Below are 13,152 nucleotides of genomic sequence, written 5' to 3'. Positions count from 1 at the left end.
AAAGCATCAGACTTTGCAGGCTTGCCATTTATATGGCTGTCCCTGCCAGTGATGATGTAATGCCAGCTTATACTTGGGTCACTTGACTCATGCCAGGATGATGTATCTTGTCAGTGCCGTTACAATATAAAGCTCATTGTGTGTGTGTGTTTGGTGTTTATACAATTACAAACCTTTGGGTTTGTTTGAGGGTACCATGGGGTCCTATTTACTCCAGTGAGTTTTAAGGACAGGGAATTTTTCCAGATTTTTAGCCCTGAAATAAATTCAATTAACGAGCAGTTTTCCATTAAAAGAAAACCCATTTTCTAATTCCCTTAACTCGGTAACTAAATCTTTCATAAACTCCTCAGACGACTTTGGTTTGTTTGGTCCACAGATTAGCCCAATAACAACCGGCACTTTCATAGGAAGGTTGAGGAGAAGTCCCGAAACAGGCCAAAGCTGAATGCTAAGTGCTTTTAAATAAGGGCAACCCGTCCACATTGATCTGCAACTTCAAGGTAAAGCCTTCTGTGACAGAGCTCATGGTATCTGATTGAAGCAAGGATACCAAAATAGTAATAATGGCCACCAACCTTATTCTGAATAGAATACCCACTCTTAGTATTGAGGAGACTTCTTGTATCTTTTGGGAGTTCAGGATGATAAAAGTCTCAACAACCCTAAAAGTGCTGTTAGAGCAACAAGTCCAGTTACAAATACTGTCACTAAGGCTACATGGCTCGTCTAAGTTCTCATCAGAATGAAGATCCAAATCAGACTCATCCTCAGAAAAGTCTGCTGACTGAGGATACCCAAAAATGTCTGCTGCGTTGACTATATAAACGTCCTCATTCTCCACTTCACTTCTGTTTTCAAAGTAATTTTGCTCCTTTCCAAGGTCACCTTCCTCCATCCTTTCCCCATTCCTAATCCCAAATGTAAAGTTAGATCTGCATCCACAGAATCAGCCATTTCTCACTGCTGATTACCACGATGGACGAACTGCAGGTCATAAATATACACAGAAAGAAATATAAGTATGGCTTAACATGTTATTGTAAAATATCGTGTGTGTAACTTTGTGTACACACTGCTTACTGATAAGAAAATATGTAAATAATGTTTGAGCTAGCTAAAAAAACAAGCTTACAGTATTTAATTCAAATATAAACCAGCAACAGTATCTACAGTATATATATATATATATATATATATATATATATATATATATATATATATATAATTATTTACGCGTTTGAAATGGAAATTACGTATGACCACAGAACATATTATAATACAGGAACTAATAACTTCGTTTGTGGACGCCATTTTTATATCGTCTTTACGAATTGTTATTATTTGTGTGAGAGTTATTTTACTGATATTGAAAAGAAGTAAACATAGAAGTGCGCCCCGCGTCACCCTCTCCCAGCCCACCTCTCTGTACTCCATTGCTGAGCCGTCTGCCGCCAGGCGCGTTCTGACAGTGAAGTTTTATTTATTCGTCCAAGTGACTGTTGCTGAAACTAACACATTCTAACTTTTTTTTAATTGGCAGTACTTGATAGTAGAAGAGATGAAGAAAACAGCTTTGCGTCCTTCTACTTTTTAACTGTGCCGAGCTGTATAAGACCGCCTTCAGCGGCGAGGGGTCGTGACAACAAAGTGGACTCTGGAAGGTGCAGAATGTCTGGCTACTCTGCCGGGTTGATAGCTTCGCAGTTTTTCGCAGTCCTCTCTTCTCGCACTGTTTGTGACACTTCAAGTGCCCTGTCGGCTCCTTGGACAGTGGAAATCTTTACGAATGAGTGTAATCAACGCCATCGAAGTGTGACTCTCTTGGCAAATTGCGGTGCACGGCTACTTCCTGTCACTTAAGGTGAGTTCGGGTCACTAAAACCCTGCAACATTTAAGGTTGCTTTTGTGATGAATTCTTTTAAGAAGATGGAGGGTTTACATCTAAGAATATGTACCGACCTCTTCGTGTAAAGTATTGGACTTGGGAATTGTTTGGACCTTCTGCCCGTTAAGCACGGAAAGGCAGCATCCATATTTCTCAGAATAATTTTTCTCTTAAATCACAGGCACGTAGTGCAAGGTTGTCAAGCAGGTAGTTTACCTGAAACCACTGCAGTAGTACTCAATGTATCTTTACTTCTTAAATGTTAATGTTTTACTGTTTAATAATTTATGCACTTCTTATATGTTCTTCAAATTCTTTTATCAAAATGTTTTACTACTTAATAACTTATTTTATAAATACTACATTTTATTTTTTTCCCTTGCACTCAGTGAGCGAAGCCACTTGGTAATTAGTAGTTTTTTGTTAAATTTAAGCTTGGGCTGCACACCAATCCCACCGAATAGCAGGCTATGAAATATCCATGTCTTAAAAACAAGATGATTTTTACTGTCAATTTGATAAAAATAAAAATCATTCAAGTGATGTCTCCAGATCTGCACTAGAATTCCACATTTTATTTTATACGAAAAAAAAAATACAAACATTAAATGCTGCTATCTTTACTCTAGACATTAAAACAAAAATAGCCCTGGTGCCCTGTCCAATGCTAATTGGAATTAATAAAGTATCTATCTATCTATCATAGAGCCTTTCATATTATCTACAGTGGTGTGAAAAACTATTTGCCCCCTTCCTGATTTCTTATTCTTTTGCATGTTTGTCACACAAAATGTTTCTGATCATCAAACACATTTAACCATTAGTCAAATATAACACAAGTAAACACAAAATGCAGTTTTTAAATGATGGTTTTTATTATTTAGGGAGAAATAAAATCCAAACCTACATGGCCCTGTGTGAAAAAGTAATTGCCCCCTGAACCTAATAACTGGTTGGGCCACCCTTAGCAGCAATAACTGCAATCAAGCGTTTGCGATAACTTGCAATGAGTCTTTTACAGCGCTCTGGAGGAATTTTGGCCCACTCATCTTTGCAGAATTGTTGTAATTCAGCTTTATTTGAGGGTTTTCTAGCATGAACCGCCTTTTTAAGGTCATGCCATAGCATCTCAATTGGATTCAGGTCAGGACTTTGACTAGGCCACTCCAAAGTCTTCATTTTGTTTTCTTCAGCCATTCAGAGGTGGATTTGCTGGTGTGTTTTGGGTCATTGTCCTGTTGCAGCACCCAAGATCGCTTCAGCTTGAGTTGACGAACAGATGGCCGGACATTCTCCTTCAGGATTTTTGGTAGACAGTAGAATTCATGGTTCCATCTATCACAGCAAGCCTTCCAGGTCCTGAAGCAGCAAAACAACCCCAGACCATCACACTACCACCACCATATTTTACTGTTGGTATGATGTTCTTTTTCTGAAATGCTGTGTTCCTTTTCGCCAGATGTAACGGGACATTTGCCTTCCAAAAGTTCAACTTTTGTCTCATCAGTCCACAAGGTATTTTCCCAAAAGTCTTGGCAATCATTGAGATGTTTCTTAGCAAAATTGAGACAAGCCCTAATGTTCTTTTTGCTTAACAGTGGTCTGCGTCTTGGAAATCTGCCATGCAGGCCGTTTTGCCCAGTCTCTTTCTTATGGTGGAGTCGTGAACACTGACCTTAATTGAGGCAAGTGAGGCCTGCAGTTCTTTAGATGTTGTCCTGGGTCTTTTGTGACCTCTCGGATGAGTCGTCTCTGCGCTCTTGGGGTAATTTTGGTCGGCCGGCCACTCCTGGGAAGGTTCACCACTGTTCCATGTTTTTGCCATTTGTGGATAATGGCTCTCACTGTGGTTCGCTGGAGTCCCAAAGCTTTAGAAATGGCTTTATAACCTTTACCAGACTGATAGATCTCAATTACTTCTGTTCTGAATTTCTTTGGATCTTGGCATGATGTCTAGCTTTTGAGGTGCTTTTGGTCTACTTCTCTGTGTCAGGCAGCTCCTATTTAAGTGATTTCTTGATTGAAACAGGTGTGGCAGTAATCAGGCCTGGGGGTGGCTACGGAAATTGAACTCAGGTGTGATACACCACAGTTAGGTTATTTTTGAACAAGGGGCAATTACTTTTTCACACAGGGCCATGTAGGTTTGGATTTTTTTTCTCCCTAAATAATGAAAACCATCATTTAAAAACTGCATTTTATGTTTACTTGTTTTATATTTGACTAATGGTTAAATGTGTTTGATGATCAGAAACATTTTGTGTGACAAACATGCAAAAGAATAAGAAATCAGGAAGGGGGCAAATAATTTTTCACACCACTGTATATATATATATATATATATATATATATATAGAGAGAGAGAGATAGATATATATATGTGTGTATGTATATGTGTGTATATATATGTAGATATGTATGTATGTATATATATATATATATATATATATATATATATACTGTATATGCCAGCAACACTCATAGCAATGACAAAACAATTACAATGTCAATCATGTTACGTTATTATTAAAATGTTTCCTTTTCTTTTTCATTACTTCTTTAACACAACACTTCTCCGCTGCGAAGTGCGGGTATTTTGCTAGTTAATGAATAAGTAACAAAGAAAATCCATACAATCTTATAAAATGCATCTATATAAGTAGTAGAAGGGATGTGTCCTTAAATACATTATCATAATGTAAGTCTCCAAAGATAAGGCTGATAATAATAAGGACCAGAGCAGACTGTACATCCTGAGGAGACTCCGGTCTTTTGATATACAGTGGAACCTCGGTTCACGAACGTCTCGGTACACGTTCAACTCGGTTTACGACCAAAAAGTTTGCCAAACTTTTGCTTCGGTTCACGACCACACACTCGGTATAGGAACAGGCCAGTTTCCCTTTTGGTTTGTACGTGTTCAGTCTCTCCCTGTGCAGTTCCAGTGCAGCAAGCAAGAGAGAGAGAGAGAGAGAGAGTGCGTGACGCACACACAGGTGATCCAGGCTCGAGAAAGAGACACACGAAAGAGAGAGAGAGCGGGCGAGCGAGAGAGGGAAGGCTGGACACATAAGGTAGAAAAGGCTTGTTTTTTATTTTCACTTCTGTTTACAGCGATCGGTTCGTAGCGTGCATAGTTGCAATGTTACTTTTCTTGATTGTTTATTACGGATTTTTCAAATGTTCCTTTTTTTCCCTGTGCTTAAAACTCATTAAAAAAAAAGTGTGTTTAGCGAGCGGTTCCTAGCGCTATAGCGCAAACTATTGCAGTGTTAGTTTTCTCTGTTGTTCAAGGTTTTCTCAGTGTTATTCAATGTTTTTACATTTAGTTTACTATTACGCTGTGCATTCTATGGTATAATTAACTATATTTGTGCTTAAAAACTAAAAAAATATATATTTACATACAGTTCATACGGTCTGGAACGGATTAATTATATTTACATACAATCCTATGGTGGAAATTGCTTCGGTTTACGACCAGAGTTTTGGAACGAATTATGGTCGTGAACCGAAGTTCCACTGTATAGAGCAAGCTGCATGTCACCTCTCCCATTGGCAGAGCACTCCCTAGAGCCACGCCCCCTTTTTTGAACTAAGACACACCCACTTCTTTCAAACAAATGACTGATGCAGTCAGGATTGTCAGATACAGAGGTAATTCTGCAGGTACAAATATGAATTTGGTGATGTGTGTTTTTTTGGAAATGGAATATCATACATTGATAGTTGAAGTTGAACCCCTCATACCGCTCCATACATATCTTCCATTGATTGAAACAGTGCTGGAAGTTTTCTTGCTTGAGGCTGTTCAATAGGCTTGCCGTTTTTGTCTTCTTTTCACCCACTGAAGAAAAATGTGTTCCCTTCAGGTCACTTTTGATTTTCGGGAAGAAGTAAAAATCACAAGGAGCTAAATCGGGCGAACAGGGAGGACGATTGAGGACAGGAATGTTTTTGTCAGTCAAAAACTGCTTTTTACGGAAAAAGAGAAAATTTGCAAGAAATTTGATGTTGATTCACTGTTCAGTTTTTTCACCTGACATTATCGCAGTAGCGCGTGTAGCGATTGTTGTGAAAATACTGACAGGACTATTCACAGTTGTTAGACACATGCAACAGAATCAGGGAGAAGCTGGGAAATATAAAAGAAGGAGATCAAGTCTGCATTGTCAGGACAGAAAATGGCACATAAACTAATACTTCAAAGAGAATTAGCAGGTGTCACTCATGGGCGTCGGAGGACTCCTCTAAGGGCCGGGGAAAGGTATCCAATGACCAGCCGAGCCGAGAGGGGGGGCTACCGCTGACCTTGTCCTGTTGTTCTTCTTCCCTCACAGCTCTGAGAAGCCACCCGGTAAGGGCACGTAACCCCATCCCTTCCAGAAGTAGTGCTGTAAAAGAAGCAGTGGCAAAGAGAAAGGTGTCAATGCCGGGAGACCGGAACAAGCCGCATGGCGGAGCACGTGACTCTCGAAAAGATTCAACCAGAGAAAGAAATCCCTGATCGGCTTTTGTTTATTTTGTTTGTTTCATCTCGCGACGATTAAAAGGGACGACCCGGTTGGCGTCCCAACATTCCGACTGTTTCCAGTCTGTCCTTCCATCGCCTGACCACACAGGATATACAGAAGACAGTAAAATATAAATTTGAAATGAAAAACTGCAAATCCAGTTTTAGAACAAACTGAAACTGCACCATTAGTGGAATCACGCGTTAGGCATGACAATGTCAGCTGGTCATCAGAAGTTGACAAAAAGCACTGTACGGCTGAACTGCTACGATATGCCTGGTGAATTCAGTCTCATGAACTTTAGCATGGTAAAACGGTTAAAATGATTGCGATCAATTGGAAGGACAAGAAAGATGTCAGCCCCCAAGCACTGATCACAATACAGCAACTGTCATACAAAAGATACCTACTAAATCTGCATGAGTACAGCAGTGAACGGTAGACTGACTGAAGTTTGGTATTGACATGTTTGTGGTACACATTAACATTTTTTCTTATCTCTCTATTATAAAAAAAATCTTGGGAGAGAGAATAGAGAGACGAGACGTGATCTTCTCGGAAGACAATTTGAAGTCCCGCTAGAGACCCTTTAACTTGCTCCCAGCTCTTAAAACAACGACAAGCGACAAGCAAAACACGCAGCTCGCCAGCAGCAGAAAGCCAGCAGATGATCCGACCACTTCTCCTTAGCATGCGTTCAGCCACCCTCTTCACAACACGAGCAGCAGAGACACAAAGTGGCAAAAAAGGACAGTGGCTGTACAGGCTTTAAAATGATCGACGGGCAGCACGGCAGCAGCAGAAAGACAGCAGATGATCCGACAGCATCTTCTTAGCATGCGTTGAGCCACCCCCCTTTCACAACGCGAGCAGCGTTATAGCCTGGGCCGGTTCTAGACAGGCATATATAAGGGGGCCGACAGAAATGTGAAGGGGGCACATGGTGGCGACGGAGGTGGAAAAGGGGTGGGGTGGGGGTGCTCTGGATAACTGTTTTTGTCATGTAATTGGATTGCACTTTGTCAGGCCTCTACCCTAAGACCTGTCCAACTTGGGTGTCCCACCTGAAGGCTAAGCTTCTGCTGGTGTAGCTCTTAGGGTCACGGAGGCACGCAAACCCCCTGACCACGATAAGGTGGCAATCCCTCAGGAGGAAAACTGAAAAATAAAACAACAAAAAATAAAATAAAATATTCCTCATCAGATTATAACAACTAAAAACATGACATTTACCTTAATTGGATGGCCTATATCAAATATATTCCAACAATAACACTTCTCTCTACTGCCAATATCAACAAAACTAAAAAGGGTAGGCCAAGTTATAAAAAAAAAAAAAGTCTTGAAAAATAAAACTGAAAAATAGATTTAAAAAAAATAAAATATCCATCCAGATCTTTACAACCAACAACATAAAATTTATCTTAATTTGATGGCCTAATTCTCAAATAAATTTGCAAAATAAAGTAAGAATAAAATAAGACCTCTCAATATAGCCAATATTTACAAACCTAAAAAGGGTTGGCATAGTAATTTAAAACAAAACAATTCACCTTGTCTTTTCCTACAATTCTCAAACTAATTTGTAGAACACGACAGATTTAGAACAGAACATTTGAACTTTTCTCTTTTTTTTTGTCTTATTGTCTTGTTTTAAACGTGTTTGTTTTGTAAGCAACTGAACTCTCTGTTTGCAACTAAACAGCTCCGCTCTCCTTTCTCCTCAATCCACTCTACAACAACAGTCTCCTGTTTCCCTTTGCAAAAACTCTTACAAATTCATCCATATCCAAGTTAATTGTTATGGACTTCTCATGGGCCAAGATCACCAAATTCCTCTTTCTTTTATGTAACATGGTGCGACCATTTATGCAACTCAGGAAAGGCTTCCTTGTACTCCACTCCTGCAGGAGTTTACACACAGTGGACAGGCCTGTTTCCTTTGAACGTTTTTGAGCAGCATCTGTTTTGCCACAAGAACTTCATTTTTCAGACTTACAACATCAGCTACAGTGCCAGCCATCATAGCCAGAGGGTGTAACAGGGTGGGATCTAGAAATGTGCTAGATTTGGGTGCAAGACTAGATGTGGCTCTCATCAGGTCAATATTCTTGTGTGAAAATCTAGTTTCCATTTCTGAAATGGCCCTGTCAAGGATGTTGAGCAGGGATCTTTTCAGAGACTGATGGGGGGAAATGGTAGGGTCACCAGAGTGTGTATGGCCCAAAGTTGAGAGCACCACACTTTGACCCAGGTGTTCTCCTTCTCTTTGTTGGATGTGACTCGTCCTCAGCAGGAGATGACACTCCCCAACAGTCATCCTCACGGATGTTTTTTAAGGAGTCCAGTGCTGCACTAACAACCTCAGAAGCACTGCACAGATCAACTGACTGAGACTGTAGAACAGCTTTTGATGGTTTCAAGACACCAAGTACCCACACTAGGAACTTTCCAATCTCAAAGAAGTGATGCCTCTTAATTTGGCATAGCAGGCCTGATGCCTCGGTGCACAGGTCAACTGCAGCATCATCTTCCTCTGTCTTCTCAGATAGGATACTAAGGATTTGTTCTTGATTGTCCACAGTGCACCTTGTCACCACCATAGTGGCTTGTCCATCTGATCTCAAGCAGCCCTTTTAGACAAGGTGCAGCATGTTGTGGTGAAAAAAGTTGTAGAGTGAACTACTGTAGATAGGCTAAAAAATCTTTTTGCACACGGCTCACTCTACATGGCATGCACAACTACTGAGTGCAGTTGGTGGTTGTAGCAGTGGATGTATGGGACGTATCTGTCAAGCCTGTTTTGGAGCAGAGCTTGTTCACCACCTCTAACCCCATCATAACACTGGTTAAGTATACTGTCAGCACTGTAGCCAGCATCAGAAAGGTGGAACAACATCTCAGAGGTGATGTACTCTGCATCAAGTTATTGCAAGTCAAGCAACCCAATAAGATGCTCCTCTGGCATGGAATTTCTGACAAACCACATTATCACATTGCACCTATCCCTGGTCCCATCTCTTCTGAATCAAAACCCTGCAGAATCAGCACTCGCATATTTTTTCCTGAACTCTCCAAGCTTCATGTCAGCCAGTGTTTGGATAATTTCATTTTGGATATCCTTAGATGTGTATTTTGCATTTTTTTGGAAACCCTTAGCAATGCTTGTTAGCTTCTCACCCTTCTCTAAGGTATATTCCATCAGTTATGGAAAAATACCTGAAGCAATGTCCTCATCATTACCCGCTGCATCATGTCTCAAGGTTTCCGCAGTCCCACGGAGCCCCACCTCATTTACACAGAGAAACCTTACAGCACTGCTGATACTCTTGACATAGTAATGTTTTTTTTCCCCAAGTTGTGTTTTACCAACCAACATTGAATCCACCGCCCCCCCCTGTGGCCTCTCTGCTTTTATGCTCAGTCCAGATGGTTGAAACATGCACATGGTTGTGGCTGGACACATGCCTCTGTAGCCCCTTGTCTCGATCAAGTGCTGCTTTCCAGTTGTTAAAACCATTTAAGGTAAAAACTACATCCCTCTAATTAACAGTGCTGCCATATTTCTGACAAGGGAAACAGAAGCATGCATCCCGCACAACAGAGTACTCCAGCCATGGTCGTGTGTGGTACCAGGCAGGATTGAATGATCTTAATGTTGTATCACCAAATACACGTTTAGGGTAACTACCCAGTATTGACTGGGATGGTGTATTGCCATTTAAGTCACTGGGTAGCTGAGCGGGTTGCTTTGGGGCAGCAGTTGTTGCCAGAGGTACAGGAGAAGCAGTGCCTGTTGATGCCACAGGAGTAGACATGCTAGTTGCTGTCTCTGATCATTGCTACATTGGTACAGACAGGAGCAGCGTTACACTTTTTAAAAGCTTGGGAAAAAGGATGCATCTCACAGCACTAACTTTTCCTTTGTGAGCTTCTGGAAGCTGGAGAGGAAAGTGAATAATCTTTACTAAAATCTCTGTGATTACATCAGTATATGAAACGAGAAAACTGTTGAGTGCAGAGTTGAAAGCTGAGTCGGGGCTTTGTGTCAGGGTCTGACAGACAGACACCGGTCCTCCAGTCGGCTCTATGCAGCAGACAGGCTCACAGTGGTGCTTGTGGGATCGAGAAAGAAACACTTCTCTACCAGACTGAAACTGTGAGAAGAACAATGGACTAGTTGAATGTACCAATATAGATGTATTTTTTAGTTGTTGTTAATTATCTCACGAGTCGCTATGATTTTGACGACAGAGATTTGCTGCTTCCTCAAAGCCTCCCGCTGTTGCCCAAGAGCGAACAAGAGGTGAAACCTATCATCTCATTTGTGCCTTTTCCAGTGGATTTTTCAGCTACTGTAGTAAATCTTGTCCATATTCAGTTTGTGGGTAATCTATTATTTTCTTTCTCAACTTCTAAAAGTTTGATTTAACGGGGCATTGCCCCCTCTTGCCCCAGCGTAGAGCCGGCCCCGGTTATAGTCCTGCGAGAAAGATTTAACCACGCCCGGGCCAGAAATAAAGGACAAGTATTGTTTTAACAACGTCACGCGAGACAAAGCAGTGAGACATCATTTAAAACAAGTCCACGTACCTACCAGTTGTTGGATTACTTTTGGCAGACACACATCATGTGCTCCCAGCTCCTCAAACAACGACAAGCGGCAAGCAAAACACGCAGCTCACCAGCAGCAAAAAGCCAGCAGATGATCCGACTGCTTCTCCTTAGCATGCGCTCAGCCCCGACACCCCCCCACAACACGAGCGGCAGAGACGTGAAGTGGCAAAAGGACAGCTGCTGTACAGGCTTTGAAATGATCGGGCAGCAAGACAAGCAGAACAGGCAGCTCGCCAGCAGCAGAAAGACAGCAGATGATCCGACGGCATCTCCTTAGCATGCGTTCAGTGGCACCCCCTTCACAACGTGAGCAGCGTTATACGTCCTGCGAGAAAGAGATTTAACCGCGCCCAGGGTCGGAAATAAAGGACAAGTATTGTTTTAATAACGTCACGCGAGACAAAGCAGTGAGACATCATTTAAAACAAGTCCACGTACCTACCAGTTGTTGGATTGCTTTTGGCAGACACACATCATGTGCTCCCAGCTCTTCAAACAACGACAATCGGCAAGCAAAACACGCAGCTCACCAGCAGCAAAAAGCCAGCAGATGATCCGACTGCTTCTCCTTAGCACGCGCTCAGCCCCGACACCCCTAAATCCCACAACACGAGCGGCAGAGACGTGAAGTGGCAAAAGGACAGCTGCTGTACAGGCTTTGAAATGATTGGGCAGCAAGACAAGCAGAACAGGCAGCTCGCCAGCAGCAGAAAGACAGCAGATGATCCGACGGCATCTCCTTAGCGTGCGTTCAGTGGCACCCCCTTCACAACGTGAGCAGCGTTATACGTCCTGCGAGAAAGAGATTTAACCGTGCCCGGGGTCGGAAATAAAGGACAAGTATTGTTTTTACAAAAGTTTTAAAGTAAAAGTGAAAATAATGCATATGTAAAAATTCCCATGAAAATAACAATATCTTTTAATTGTATATCCGGTAAACCAAACCCGGGGGTGGTTGAGTGAAGCGAGCAGGGGGCAGAGCCCCCTAGTTGAAAAAAATATCAACATTTTTGGCTTATTTTTCCAGGGATAAACAGAACACTGAAGTTGTGTACACAACATGTAACTTGGGTTTTATTTTGGAGAACAGAACCGACAATCAAAATTGTTCTAATGTCCTCTTACTACCAAAAGGAAAGTCATTCCTCACATGCCCTCTTACATATTAAACGTATTAATTATTTTTAATTTTCTAAGACATCCTTGATCCTGTCAAATAAAGATAAAAGAAAATCCATTTAATTCCATTTTTCATTTCCGGGTCATGGAGAACCAGTATCTATCTAGATGGCATTAGTGACAAGACAGAAACGAGTGCTGGATGGGGCAGCTGTTCATCACAAAACACCCTCACTCTCACAGACCAGTGTAGAGTCGTCAGATAACCCTCATAGGTATGTCTTTAGGGTGTAGGGGAAAGGCCATTTAAACATGGTGTGAATGAGCAGACTCCACACAGGCCAAAGTGCAAACCCACCTCTCCAGAGCTTTGAAATTGAAGATGACCTTGTTCATCTTCATTCTCTTACATCCTCTCTTTATTTTTCAATTAGAAATGTAGATGCTGCACAGTTCTCCTGTGATAATGCTGAAGGCAGGATACTGGTGGAAAAAAAGAAAAGAGCTATTTTCATCCCAGCTCCATCTGTCCTAAGCTGGGCAACTGTCCAAGCATCCATTAGTCACGCTGGCTTTTACTGGAGAGCGACAAAGGGATAGCACAGAATACTCCTTCTAGTCATACTCATCAAAAGAAACCCCATCTGCCTTTGAGATGAGACTTGTGATGCAACCATCTGGAATTTTTTTTTTTATAATCGTATCATGCATGGTTTTCTTTACAATCACAAACTACATTCAGATTTGATAACATAATGTGCCAGTTGTTGAATGCTAATATTTAGGGTTTTTTTAAATATTTCTTTTTAATACATTTCAGTCTGGACTATGACATCTGTCATACAGTGACAGCTACCTGACACCCCAGTAACGGACGATTCAACCTGCTGAAATCAGGCAAATGGTTCCTCAGTCTTATAGAGGAGCTTCTGTCCTTGAGCCATAATGCTTCTCAATCAGGACATCTTGTGGGCATTACCTACACACTGGCCTCATTTGCTCACACTGCTACC

Source organism: Polypterus senegalus, chromosome 16 (assembly GCF_016835505.1).
Source record: "Polypterus senegalus isolate Bchr_013 chromosome 16, ASM1683550v1, whole genome shotgun sequence".
Classification (NCBI taxonomy): domain Eukaryota; kingdom Metazoa; phylum Chordata; class Cladistia; order Polypteriformes; family Polypteridae; genus Polypterus; species Polypterus senegalus.
This window is presented reverse-complemented; position numbering follows the sequence as displayed.